The sequence below is a fragment of the Piliocolobus tephrosceles genome, chromosome 4 (assembly GCF_002776525.5).
Source record: "Piliocolobus tephrosceles isolate RC106 chromosome 4, ASM277652v3, whole genome shotgun sequence".
NCBI lineage: Eukaryota > Metazoa > Chordata > Mammalia > Primates > Cercopithecidae > Piliocolobus > Piliocolobus tephrosceles.
The window spans coordinates 24,181,631-24,196,414 of NC_045437.1; the positions used below are offsets into that span (position 1 = coordinate 24,181,631).

Sequence of the window (14,784 nt, forward strand, 5' to 3'; positions counted from 1 at the left end):
GCTGAATTCCCATACTTGGCTTGCTAGTGCAGTAAACTACACTGGTGCCAATTTCAACTCCTTAGAAGCCTCAGCGTTACAAAATTTATAAAAGAGTTGCTTTCATTTAAAAGAATAGATTCTAGCCAATTGTCATATACTTTGTGCCATAATGCAAAGTTTAATGCAATAAATATAATGTATAATGTGGCAGATGATAGAATACTGGCCATAAAATACACCAGATTTACAGAAATATAACTTTACAATAGGGTAATATTTTTTAAAAGCACATGGGACATTTATTCAAGGGGTTTTGTAATTGTTTTAAATGAGGAAGGAGAGGAAAGGAAAAAAGAGAGGGAGATGGAAATAGACACAGATTTACAGAAAGAGAGATGGGGTAGAAGAGAGAGAGAGAGAATATGACCTGCTAAATTTATGGGGATCAGCAGGGCTCTCAAGTGTTTAGAAATGTCACTTAATGCTGAATTTCCTGTTGTGAAGCAATGTTGTATTATATCTTATAGTCTATTGTTTAATTCTGTCCTGAAGCTTGAAATGTCATTTAACTTTAATTTATATCACTGCATCATAAAGAGTATGTTGAATCAAGACTGCTTTCTTGAAAAAAGATTGAAAATTGAAATCACGTGATTTGGTAAAGTGCTTATAATGTTTTTGACAAACTCTCTAAGGACACGAATCCCTTCACTGAAAGGGATTTTTATATGAAGGCATTTCAACCTCCCACAAGCAGGCATTATTTTGCAGGAATGTTACATTTCACTTCCAAAAATGATGTAAAATGTGATTTTATTTTGCTCCTTCTTATTCAATTTGCAGCTTTCCCTTTCTTTAGTTCCAACTCCAATATGGTTAATGTTTAACCAATGTCTCTTAGTCATAAAGCGTATAGGTCATCACATACATTGCAAGAAAGAAATAGGATAAAAATATAAAGAAACTGATGAAAATAAAGCACTTTCATTCTTAAAAAAAAAGAGTTACTTCTTTGTGAGAAGTTGCATTGATAATAGAGTTGAGCAAAAGTTGTATTAAAATTTTTTAAACAGGTCAGATTATTTCAACTTATCACTGTTAATATTTGTTTAAGAATAATACATTCCCAGAAATCTAAAAATTTAATGTGATGGGTCTTATTTTTTGACAATATGTGTGTACAGTTAGTTCAAGTGAATAATGACAAAAAGGTGTGGGAAAAGCAAAATGGCCTTATATGCTTTAGGTGCCCTTCTATTCAAGAAAGACAGGATAACTGGATTGTAAAAGGGCTCAAGGGCTCATACCAAAATGTCAAGTGAGGTGAGACTGCTCTACAGTCAGAAAAGAAGAGGGCACAGGTGACCCAGAGCTGATATTGTTATCTTACGAAACAGGCATTGCTTGGTAATTGTTTGAAATGGTCTCTTGTTCTTATGCATGAGAAAAAATCTGTAATTTTGAAGGTTGAACTTATTAGGGTAAATGCAGAAAAGTATATGAATGCTTTGTGAATATCATCCAAAGGTTTCAATTAGAAAAAAAAAAAAAAGGCAGATTTTCTTTTAAATTTAGGACTTGTATTTTTTTCTGTAGATTTCAGATTATTGCAATTATGACAAAACAATATATTTTTGTGAACTCATTGGTCTGTATGAGTGTCAAGAAAAGGAAAATAGATTTGTCTGTGCTAACTTTCAGTTTTTCAAATATGCATCTGTGGTGTCATTCCAAGTACTCTTCTTTTTACTCCTTAAAATATCATAATAGGAACCATATATTGTACTTAGTATAATGCTTAATCAATTTTACCATTGCTCAGTATAAGTCTAAGAAGGATGAGGAAATTTTTCTTGCTACTTGGTTTTTAACTTCAATCTATTGCAGACATGACTCTTAAATATATAATATGGTTAGTAAATTGTCTCTTTTGAAACCCTATTCCAGATAATATGTTGGGTTAATCGAAAGTAGAGTTTTCAAACATAGACCTGAAATTTAGAGATCAAATATCTGCATAAAATTACTTATAATTGGTATAAATAATTTTTATGTTTTTCTATTTATAATTTCAGTATTTTACAAGTACGTCTAACGTGACAACAGTATTAGAATGTAATTTGCATAGTAGAAATAAGAATATAATGTGGCTAACGCTTTTAACGCCCAAGGGCTATACTAGAGGTACTTGGGTTTACATCACTGATTTGTATTAATTGCTTACTGTGAAACACTATTACTGATAATAACACTTAGCAAGAGTATGGTTCACTTTGCTGCTGAATCAGCATCATCAGAGCCAATACTATTGCTGTGCTGCAGCCTAGTGGAATGATTTGGTATAAAAATGACATATTCCAGTAAGACACGTTACCACCTGCTGCAAAGTAGGTTAAGAAACATAGAAAATCAGTCATAAGCACAGAAACCCCCCAGATAGTATATACTTTGCCTTAGTTATTTGTTTATATAAAAACTTAAGTAAAGGTCAAGAAATTCACCTTATTTTTTATGCAAGAGTCACATATTTTGAAATTAATCTTTTCAGTTTCAAATGTCTATTTTTCACAAGAGAGAGAAAAAAAAAACATACCTCTTTCAGATTACACTAACTTTGTAAATAATGTGTCAGAAATATCACTCTAAATTAAAATCAATTTTTATCCTCTTTTTTCCTTTTTAAAGAAAACCACAGTGTGGGTAAAAATCTAACAATGAAATATTCAATTGATTACCTGCATAGTACTGTTCTAATTAAGAAGCAGTTTCTATAAACATCAAGGAACATCACCTAGAGCATTAATCAGGTACCAAACCATTTAACCACTGACTTCACACATATGCATATGTAGGTGGATGCTCATACAGTTTACCTTCTTTTTTCCCATTTCCCAGAGATTTTTGTTCTGTTTGTCGGGTTTTTTCCCCCAAACCTTTAAGTGTATGGAATTCTATTCTTTGATTGGAGTCAGGGAAGGCATATGCATTCACCAGGGAAGTCAATTTGTTCGCAGCAAGTATTTGAAACCCAAGAAGTATTTGATTTAATGAAAGCAGACATTGACTCATACTTTAATAACACAGCCAAAAAAAAAAAAAAAAAAGTGAAAGAAGCATTTCTTTATATTTTTATCATCAGAATGGGTTTGTATCTGATGTGTCCCTAAGGCACAGATCCACGCTGTTTATACTTGTGCACTCTCCAGTCTCTTCACCACATCCCTCCCCAGATAAACCATTCCTTCCTTATGCATTGCACATTGAATACATATGTGCCACATTTAGTACACTGGGGGGAGCGGGGGGCCAGATTATCTATGCAACTTAGCATTTACCTATGTTTCTAGGACATAATCTCTTCCTTTCTTCTTCATCACTTTAACTAAAAATGAACATACGGCTCTGTCAATGACATAATGTTTTCATGAAAGTTCTACTAATTAAAAATCCTCACCATACCAGACCTAAAAAATGAGCACACTCTTGCCAAGTGTTATTCACCACAGAGAAGCTCTTGTAGCTACATTTTAAAGGAAGATAGAGAGGGGGATGGTGTGGAGGGAGAAAGTCTACTAACATATGCATTGAAGTATAACAGTTGTCAACATCAGAAGGACAGATTATTTTTAATATAGATCCTTCAAGAAAAAAAAAAAAAAGAGGAGAAAAAATAATGTATCTCCAAAGAGCTGAGAAGTAATGGATGTGCAGTATTGGATAATAGAAGCTTTTACTGGAATGAAGGACCACAATTTTTTTCAGATCTGTTTTTTCCAAAGCAAAAGATGATAGGTCATTTTTAAAACAATATTTGTCTTTGTACCTGTAGACTCCCATTTTTTAATAATAAGGAGACAGTAGGTTTTTATTTTAGTGGCATAAAAACAATTTCAGACTACTGCTTTTCCCCATACTTACAAGTAACAATAGTTACTTGTTGGGGACATGCATTTATTTATACTTGCAATATGCTGCATTAATTTAACACCACATAAAATATGGATTTTATTGCAGCAGAAACAATAAATGCTGCAACTGCTGACTACATGCATTTACTCTCCCTCTCTTTACCTCTACCCCCCATACTTCTGACTCAGATATAAAATTGAAAATAAGAATTCTGCCTATTCTATTTCTGATGAATGTCAATCTATTGTATTTATGTAGATGCTTAGTGACCATTGGCAGTTTCAAGGAATCTGTCTTCTGCCTGTCATTTCTCTTTATATTGAACGTACAATGAACTATGACTATGAATAAGTGCAGAGTGAATCCATTCATATGGAATGCAAAGTAATGTTAGATGATGTTAAGAGTTCACAGCAACAATGTTATCTCTTGAACTGATTTTTAAAATAAAGATGAACAAGTCTGGGCATGACAAATTCACTTCATAACATATTTTTTAGCATTTGTTCCAAGTGAATGAATTCACAAACTCTAATATCATGACCCACTGTTGAGCATAATATATAATTTATCCAGCTTTACATTGCCTATATAGATATTCGAAGCAGTTGTTTCTAGAATTAAATATATAGAGTTGTATGCTTATTTATTTAGGTACTAAAGATAATTATTTTGAAATAATTGCTAAACACAACTTAAAAACAAACATTTCTCCCCTGCCTCTCCCCCCCACCCCTCAAGTGGAAGAATATAAAAATCCCTTAAGGGAGTTAAAAGAAAAGAGGTGAATGAAGTCTTCCTACCTTTTTTATCAGCTTCTGGATAGTGGAAGTTGGTTCCAGTCAAAATAACCCAGGAGAAATTGTCACTATGTCCCTTTTTTGTTTGTTTTCGGCTGTTATTTTCTATCACTGATTCTACTTCAATCTAACTCAAGCTCTTTCTCAGCATCACTTTTAACTCTGGACAGCAGGGAACCGAAGAAAACGGGGGCGAGCTCTCTCTCTGATTGGCTTTCATTCAGTGCTTCTGATTAAGGGGAAAGGAAAAAAAAAAAAAAAAAGGAAAGGGGGGAAAAAAGCTCTTCCTCACACGGAGAGAAAGGTTCTGCTGATAGAGCTGCAGCACTCGCCATGGGAAGGTTAGAGACTGGGGAAGCGCTGGCTTCTGCGAGCACACAGCGATTTGCAAGTGAATGCGAGGGGAAGGCGCATCCGAGAGGAGGGCTTTGCTTGAAAGGCGTCCCCTCCCCCGCAGGGCAGAAAGACTCTCTGTTTCAAGGCTAAGGTAATCAGCCCAATCTAATCCGCCTGTGTCCGTAATACAATCTCAGGAACAGGACTGCTTCTTGCAATTTTTTCTTAAAAAGATAGTTCTTCTGGCATATGTATTCCTGCACCATCCTTACACCAGACTACCGAAATCCACGTATTATCGGAGCGCCAAGTCAAATCGCAAGCAGATCTGATGTGTTACCAGAGTCATTTTTCGTTGGGGTTTTAAATGTTTTATTTATTTTTTGCTTTCAGGGAACTTTCTCGGCTTGATTTTCCCAATCCCTTTTCTTGTTGCTTATTGTCAGAGGAGTGCATAGCTCGCTCATCATTTTGGAATGTCCGCGAGCCAGTCTTCTCTGCCTCATCTTTGCATTTGAATACTTTATAGATAACATATTTTATTAAAAATTTAAATATATAATTGGTGTTATTAAAATATTTGGGCTTTGAACTTGACACAGCCTCCTCTTTTTTCTTATTAACTTTTTTTTTCTCATAAATATGAGTTTCATACCCAAATGAGTGTCTGGACAGATATAAATACATTTGGATTGTTCTATCTACTTACGCATTTAACTGCCTCACTATTTATCTATCTCCACATCAAATTGCAATCAGCCAAACCTTACCAAATGATGTCAGTATAGCGCCACAAAGTAATTAACATCTTTGCATTTTTCCGGCTACAGGTAGATTCCTTTTAAAGTGCCATCCATAAATAAATTATATACATATATATGCACATAGATACATATATGTCAATTATAGTTTTAAAGCTAGAGGAGAAATTATGAAGATCATTTTGGCCAGTTATTATTATTTTTTATCAGATAATAATGCTCAGAATGTTAAATGGTCACAGGACTAATTGGAGGCGGTGTCAAAGCTGTAATACTGCACTCCTACTTCCGGTTTAGTATTGTTTCTGCTTTGCCATCCTGCCTCCTCTGTACCTATTTCATCATTCAAACAGTCAGCAGGCCCCTTATATAATCAGCATAATGAAAAAGGAAGGAAACTCAATCTAGGGGGAGAAAAGAAGTGAGAGGGAGATTCTAAATTAGATTCCAAAAAGGTTTTAATGTATCACAGTGTTATTATTATGATGAATTTTACTAATTAGTTTTATATTTGAAAACACCAAACATTTCCACTGAACTAAACAGTTAAATGATATTTAGAGCAGAAATGGACTTTTGAAACTCTTAATTTTACAGATGATACCATTAAGACTAGGAAAATTCTATGGCCCCTGTAAAGTGTGATAATAATAGAGCTAGAATTCTGAATTATCACTGTTTCATTTGCTCATAGTTTTTTTATGTTTTGTATGTTTTTCTCAACAGGGTGCCTTAATTTCAGGGTCAAGTGACAATAGATATTTCATTTTTTACCTGTGATATGTATATTTGTGTGTATTTGTGTTAGCCTGGTATATGTGTGTATTCAAAATAATACTGTTATTAACATGCTAAAATTAGCTATCAAGAGAAATTTATAATATTTAATTAAATGTAGCAGGTTAGGTGCACACACACACATTGTTATGTTATTGGATTAACTGTTTCCTTATGTTTGTTTAGTGCTAATTTCAAAATATATGACTACATAATGTGAGGAATTTGGGGGTTACATTTAAATGAGTTGAGAAAATAACCAAAGGCTAAGATCTGAGGTAAATTGCTATTTTATTAATTAGAATACATGTTGCAGATGTATTCCCAAAATAACATTTTCTGAATTATATAGAAGTTTAGGATTCTCTTACGTAAGTTTTTGAGTTGGTTTGTTTATTCTGCCCTGTCTAATCATCAGAAACTCAGGTTCCTTCTGTCTTGATGCTTAATGTTTCTAAGGAATTGAACTCATTTATATGATCTGAGAGAGATCACCCCACATCTATCTTTTAGAAAAAGGAATAAAAGGAACAAGAGAAAGTTGCTCCCGTCCCTTGAAAAATGTGACCCTGAAGATGTACATGTCACTTCCATGATCTCATTGGGTGGAATTTAGACACTTGGTCACACATTGTTGCTAGAGAGGCTGGTATTTACTCTATTTGCCCAGCAAAACTTGCTAGTGCTGTTAGAGAGGTGACAGAATTGGGTACAAACAGCAGGGTTGTCTATTAGATCCATGTATGATAGAGTAGCATAATTTGTACAATGTACATTTTTGGAGAAAAGCAAATTTTCATTCTAGTTTAAAATTAAAATTGTGTCAGAATGCTAGTAAAAGATATCTATACAAAACAATGTTAATAATATTTTAACATTTTGAAGCATGAGACAATTGTCAGTTATTGCATTTTTTTCTGTTTTTTGATCAGGTAATATAATTAATAAATAATAGGCAAAGCATCCATGTATTCCAAAGTTCAGGGGATCTAGTTACAGATATGAGAGAATGAAGAGGAAAACATTTGAACAATAAATGAATTAAACCCATTCACATTTTTCTTAATGTTCATCTCATAAAAGAAAGACTCTATATCTGAGATCATTTGCCATCCTATCTAATATATGCCCTAGTAATTAAAATTAAAATAAAGAATAAACCGAACATTGACTAACATGTAAAACTTCTGACAATGGGTTTTGTTTTATTAAACAGTATTAGTTTTCATTTTCTTTATTTCACAATATAAATGAGTTAACTTGGGATTCTGCAAGCTTTTCTATTTCTTTATAATGTTCCCTCCAAATCTTATGTGAAATAGTCTTGTGAATTAGATAGGGTTTTCCTGTAGTTACCAATATCAGGAAACTGGTAGCCCATGGGAAGTGAAATGAATAAATGAAATGTAAAAGGGACAGTAAACTCTCAATGAAATGAATGGGTCAATATCTTGCAATAGTGTCCTTCAATGTGAGGAGAGGCCATATATCAACTACAAGCAAATAAAACTGATGAAAACTTTTGCAAATATATTTCTATATACGACTTTTAAAACTAAATAGGAAAATACACAGAAAATACCTTGATACAATCATAAAGCACTAAGAAAATTTGAAAGCATTATATTATTAATACAATAATGGGACTCTGTGAAGGCTGATCTCTTCATTGCAAATGTGAAAGATCCAATTTGAGTGAAATCAATTAAATGAAACAACCTTCCATTTTGTATGAAACTATTTCATGCCTAGAAGTTGTCATGCTGTTGCTAAACAATAAGCTTAACTGCATAAAGTGTCACTTGCTGAACAGCGACATGCTTCTTTTAAAACAGTAGCTTCTTAGCCACCCTTTCCTCGGTTTCTTTGAGTGTTATGAAAGATAATATCAATTTCTATTTTCTGTTAGGAAGTTACTGAAACCTAGTTCTCTCTCTACGTCTGTGAAACAAAAGTAAAGAGTGTCCACATTGCTTCACTCTTCATAAATATGTTGGCAGAATAATAATTTGTCATAGTTTGTTTGACAACATTTTTGCTAAACTCCTTCTAGTCTGCCTTACAGGACTGTACAGGCTTGGAAAATTAAAAATCACATTTTCCTTACAGCTAGTGTTTGGGGTAGGAGTGGAGGGTGATTCATATTCAGTTTTTCAGATGCCCTCATCATCTTTAATTAGAAACAGTTAAATAAGCAGAAAGGCAAGATGCAAGGTATTTATTTCACTACCGTAGTAGCTGAGGAAGCATAGTTTTGCAGTTATCGTTTTCTGGGGCAGTATTGGGAGTTGTTTTGTTTTGTTTTGTTTTGTTTTGAGACAGAATCAAGCTGGAGTGCAGTGGCATGATCTCAGCTCCCTGCAACCTCTGCCTTCCTGAGAAGTGATTCTCCTGCCTCAGCCTCCCGAGTAGCTAGGACTACAGGCGCGCACCACCACGCCTAGCTAATTCTTGTATTTTTAATAGAGACAGGGTTTCACCATATTGGCCAGACTGGTCTCAAACTCCTGACCTCGTGATACACCTGCGTTGGCCTCCCAAAGAGCTGGAATTACAGGCATGAGCCACCGCGCCCAGCTGGGAGCTTTTTGAACCAGGACAATGAATGTGGGATCCTGGGAGCTAGAAGTACTTTGATCTTCACCTAGTGCCTCTCTTTCTACTTAGGTTGTTAACCACACATCATTCCAAATTAAATTGTTATTATTTGTCTAAAATAGTGAGAGTGGTTTCTGTTATCTGCAACTGAACTGTTACTGATATTTTTCTACTTAATCATATCTCAACATTTCTTAAGTCCTATAACTTGCAGATGGAAAAAGGGAGAATGAATCCTGGGGAAAATAATGAAGTGTCAAATAGCGATGTTTTAAAAAATGCAATCATTCTGACAAACGATCAATAATTAATTAAAGAACATATGATCTTAAATTTATTTTTATTCTCATGTCCTCTTCTCTTTATAAGTTACTATGCTCTCTGTGCTTTACGTATAAAGGCTACTGTTTGCTTTCTTGACTTTTTTGGGAATGCAGAGAACAATATCTCAAAGTAGGGTGCTTTGGTATATGAGCATGTTTCAATTAAAAGAAATTGAAAGGCCTTAGAAACTGCCTCAGAACCAAGGACTTCTTCACCTTCTCTTGTTTCTCCCCGTCAAGGGTTCACTCCGACTTCCCTTATCTAACTGCAGGGAGTGGAAGACCCCAAAGGCCCAGTGGGACATGACCAACTCAACATTCCACTGGAGGCTATAAGATCAAACAGCAAACTGTTTATGGTGATTGGAGGCTGTGAGCAAACTCATGACTGCTCCTGCCCACAGCAGGTTTGCTGGAGGCAATCTATCCCTGGCACCGAGGTTATCTACTGCAACATCTAGACAATACAGTCTTTCTTTTTGTTGAGACAGAGTCTCGCTCTGTCGCCCGGGCTGGAGTGCAGTGGCCGGATCTCAGCTCACTGCAAGCTCCGCCTCCCAGGTTCACGCCATTCTCCTGCCTCAGCCTCCCGAGTAGCTGGGACTACAGGCGCCCGCCACCTTGCCCGGCTAGTTTTTTGTATTTTTTAGTAGAGACGGGGTTTCACCATGTTAGCCAGGATGGTCTCCATCTCCTGACCTCGTGATCCACCGGTCTCGGCCTCCTAAAGTGCTGGGATTACAGACTTGAGCCACCGCGCCGGGCCTTTCAAGCCTACTCTGGACTGAGCAGCTGACCTCTTCTTCCACCCAGCTTCTCACTACTCTTTTGCCTAATAAAGTTGATTCTTCTCTTTTCTCCACTTGGAGTTTAGTTCGTACTGTACTTCTGCCATTATATCCTTATTATTCTGCTGGAGAGCAGGTTGAGTCTAAAAATCTGAAAGAATCGGCCGGGTGTGGTGGCTCATGCCTGTAATCCCAGCACTTTGGGAGGCCGAGGTGGGTGGATCACAAGGTCAAGAGATTGAGACCATCCTGGCCAACATGGTGAAACCCCATCTCTATTAAAAATACGCAAATTAGCTGGGTGTCGTAGTGTACACCTGTAGTCCCAGCTTCTCGGGAGGCTGAGGCAGGAGAATCCCTTGAACCTGGGAGGCGGAAGTTGCAGTGAGCCAAGATCACGCCACTTCACTCCAACCTGGTGACAGAGCGAGACTCCATCTCAAAAAAAAAAAAAAAAAAAGAAAAATCTGAAAGAATCTGTTGTCCCACCCACGGCTCCAATTGAAAATAAAAAACTGGAGAGGAAGGATAAAAATTGGCCTATACCACCTTCTCCCATTGTAGAAACATCTGTGCCACCTCCTTTGGTAGCAGAAATAGAATAATTTATATTTCTATAAATATAAATTTATAATATAAATTTTTAAATAAATATAAGTTAAATTATAAATTTATAAATTGTATTTATTCTAAATAAATATAATAGAATAACCCCAATACAAATAATTTTACGCTCTGCTGTCATAGCTGGAGAGCCCTAAGGACCTCGCGCTTTTCCTATTTCCGTAAGGCCTGATGCAAACAATCCACAGCAGGTTATTCATGAACCCACTCTGCTAGACTTTAAGTTGTTGAAGGAACTAAAAGCGAGTGTGGTAAATAATGGCAAACAGAGCCCATTCACCTTAGGATTGCTAGAATCTGTGTTTGGTCCTATGCATCTTTTACTCTTTGATGTGAGACACTTGGCGTGAACTTGCTTGTCCGCTAGTGCATATCTGACATGGAATTTAAAATGGCAAGAAATGTGTGCAGACCAGGCTAAACAGAACCGTGTTGCTGGACATGCAGACATTACAGAGGATATGCTGTTAGGTAATGGCCCTTATTCAGATCTGGAGCATCCAATAGCCCTCTGAGACACTGCTTATCAGCAGTTTTCACAGGTGGCTAAACGCACCTGGGCCACAATTCCTGAAGAGGGAGTCCCAGTACAAACCTTTTTACATATCATACAAGGGTCACCGGAACCCTATATGCAGTTTCTTGCAAGATTATAAGAGGCAGTGAAGCATCAGATTCCTCATACTGTGGCCGCAGAAATGCTAACCTTAACTCTAGCTTTTAAGAATGCAAATGCGGATTGTAAACATGCACTGGCACTGGTGAGGTGTACAAAAAACTTGGGAAATTTTCTCAGAGCTTGTCAAATGTAGGAACTAAGTTTCATCGCCTTGCAATGTTAGCACAAGCAATGGCTAATTTAGCAGCTGACAATTCTAAAAGGAGCCAAGGGTCAAACCCTAAAATGAGAAAATGTCATAATTGTGGAAAAATTGGACATTTAAAAAAAGAATGTGGCCAGATCTCAGGACAGAAAGGACTTTACAATGCAGTACCCCACCCAGCGGAAAAAAACACCATGACTTTGTCCTCGCTGTAACAATGGAAATCACCGGGCTAATCAGTGCCACTCAAAATTTCATCAAAATGGCACCCCCCTGCTGGCAAACAAGATGGGGGCCTGGACCTGGGCCCCACAGAGAATGAGGGCATTCCCAGTCCAGACCTCAACCCTGTTTCAGGGATGGCTTCCCAGAGGCACATTGATTCCCTCACCCCAGGAACACCAGGTAGTGCCGGATTAGATTTACCCTCCAGAGAAAGAATCGTGTTAGTTGGCGGAGACAAACCTATCAAACCACTGGCATTTGGAGACCTTTACCAAAAGGGTATATGGGACTAATTTTAGGCAAAAGCTACCTTAACTTGGAAGGCATTACTGTGGTACCAGGAGTGATTGACTCCAATTATGAAGGAGAAATTCAAGTTTTAATGTCACAAAATCTTTGGGTTTTTGAACCGGGAGAACATATTGTTCAATTATTGCTTATTCCCTGCAAATTACACCCTTCTCCACGAAAAGAGAAACGAGAAAATAAAGAGTTTGAGAGCACAACTACATGGGAAATCCCAACCCATAGCCTCTAATAGACCCACCTGTGTAGTCCAAATTAAAGGAAAGAAATGTTATGGACTTATGGATATAGGAGCTGATGTATCAGTAATATCTAAAGACAATTGGTCCCCATCCTGTCCCTTGCAATTAACTTCTGCATCTCTAGTGGGAGTAGGAACAGCTGAAAGTGTTCAACAGAGCACTGAGATTTTACCTTGCCTTGGTACGGATGGACAGTCACGTACTTTTCAACCTTATGTTGCAAGTATAGCCGTCAACTTATGGGGTTGAGACTTACTTACAGCATGGGATAGAAGACTTACAAATGAAAACTTTGATAACCCAGGATTTAAAATGTTGAAGAACATGGGATATCAGAGTGGAAAAGGTTTGGGGAAGTTTCTACAATGAAATCCTAACCCGATATCAGTACTGAAATAAAACAGATGGAAAAGGGCTAGGACGTCAGGATTTCTGGCGGGGGTCGTTGATACTTCTCCTCTACCCATGGCCTTACCATTAGAATGGCATAGTGAAAAACCTGTGTGGGAGGATCAATGACCCCTAACACAGGAGAAGCTAGATCGACTTCATCTCTTGGTAAAAGAGCAATTGAATGCAGGATATATCGAAAAGTCAGTTAGCCCCTGGAATTCTCCAGTGTTATTCCAAAAAGTTCCAAAAGCAATAATGACCTCTGGTGCTTCAGTTCAAGGCTCAGAGCTAATTGCAGTCATTCAGGTTTTATGGCTCACAGCTTCAGATCCTATCAACATTATCTGTGATTCAGCTTATGTTGTAAATGTAGCCAGTCACATAGCAACTGCTACAGTTAAAAGTACACTAGACCCAGAACTGCTTAATGTATTTCACTTATTCTTATATGCTGCATGCCAAACAGGTGAGACAGCTGGTCATGTACTTGTCTGTCATCATTTGCACATATAGGGATACCTAAACAATTAAAAACTGGCAATGGACCCACTTCTACTAGTCATGCTTCTCAAAATTTCTTATAGCTTTGGGCTATAACCCATAAAACAGAAATTCCTTATAATCCTAGATGTCAAGGCATTATAGAGCAGGCACATCAAACATTACAACATGTATTGAAAAAACAAAAAGGGGGTATAGGAGGCCAACTACCACCTCTATCAAAACTACATTTAGCCTTATTTATTTAAATTTTCTGATTCTGCTACGGATGGTAAAACTCCAGCAGAAAGACATTGATTGGCAAGTGTTAGAGGAAAAGAGGAAAGTTTATCCAAAAGTGTTATGGAAATCCCTGGAAGAAAAACAATAGAAATGTCCAGTGGTTTTACTGATGTGGGGATGAGAGTATGCTTGTGTTTTTACAGGAGACAGACAAGCCATGTGGGTGCCCTCAAGATGCGTGCTACCATGGAATGGGAGACTGGAGGAACCCAGGGTGGCCAACCATGGGCCCGGTCCCTCTGGTATGAGCCATGAGTCAGCTGAGCCTGAGTGTAAAGACAGAGAGAAGACTGACCAGAGTCACAACACAGTTCTACTGTTACATTTGTAAAGAATATCACCACTCAATTTACAGTTTGTGTTTTTAATCCTTATGTCTTTTTGGTAGCTAAGAAGGACCAGCTCCAGGTAAACAGTACCCAACTGACTTGCAAATCTTGCCAGTTACATCATTGCATTAATCATATTACATTGCAAACTCATAATATCTCTACTTTGATGATTTTTAGGTCACATTCCTGGACTATGGATTCCTGTTAATTTGTCCAGAGCCTTGGGCTGCCAGACCTGCTTTGCATTTTGTGAAACTTCTAACTCAGTTTACTCATTGTGTCTGTAGAGCCTTAGGCATGATAATTTTTGCTCTTGTTTCCTTGGTCACACTAGTAACTTCTGTTGTGTTATCTTCTGTAGCTTTGCATAGTTCTGTTCAAACAGCTCAGTACTTGGAGCACTAGATACCTACAGCTAACCAAGCATGGCTACTTCACAATAAAATTAACACTGAGTTACAAACTGAAGTGTCAATGTTTAAATCCATGGTTCTATGGTCAGGGGAACAAGTACAAAGCTTACAATTGCAGCAGCAATTGCATTGTCATTTTAATGATCTCCATATTTGTGTAACTAACTTAGAATATAACCAAAGTGAGTATCCGTGGGACCTTGTGAATGCCCATTTTCAGGGAGCTTTCACATTCAACATCACCTTTGATATTGGTGAATTACAAAACAAAATTCTTGATTTAAATAGGCAAACTCAAGACTTCAGCCTTCTTTAGAAGACTGAACTGAATTCCAGCAAGGCCTGGAGAGTCTCAGCCTTTAGACCTA

At 37.0% G+C, this 14,784-nt stretch overlaps 1 protein-coding gene across 4 annotated transcripts in view; it reads right to left on the reverse strand.

Annotated features, from left to right (window-relative positions):
- Positions 1–5,084, reverse strand: part of CDH10 (cadherin 10) — a 163,495-nt gene extending 158,411 nt beyond the window's left edge. For all 4 annotated transcript variants that reach the window (XM_026456556.1, XM_026456555.1, XM_026456554.1 and 1 more), the window contains exon 1: positions 4,695–5,084. The gene's annotated coding sequence lies outside the window, so the exon portion shown is untranslated. The remainder of the gene's footprint in view (positions 1–4,694) is intronic.
- Between the last annotated feature and the right edge of the window lie 9,700 nt (positions 5,085–14,784).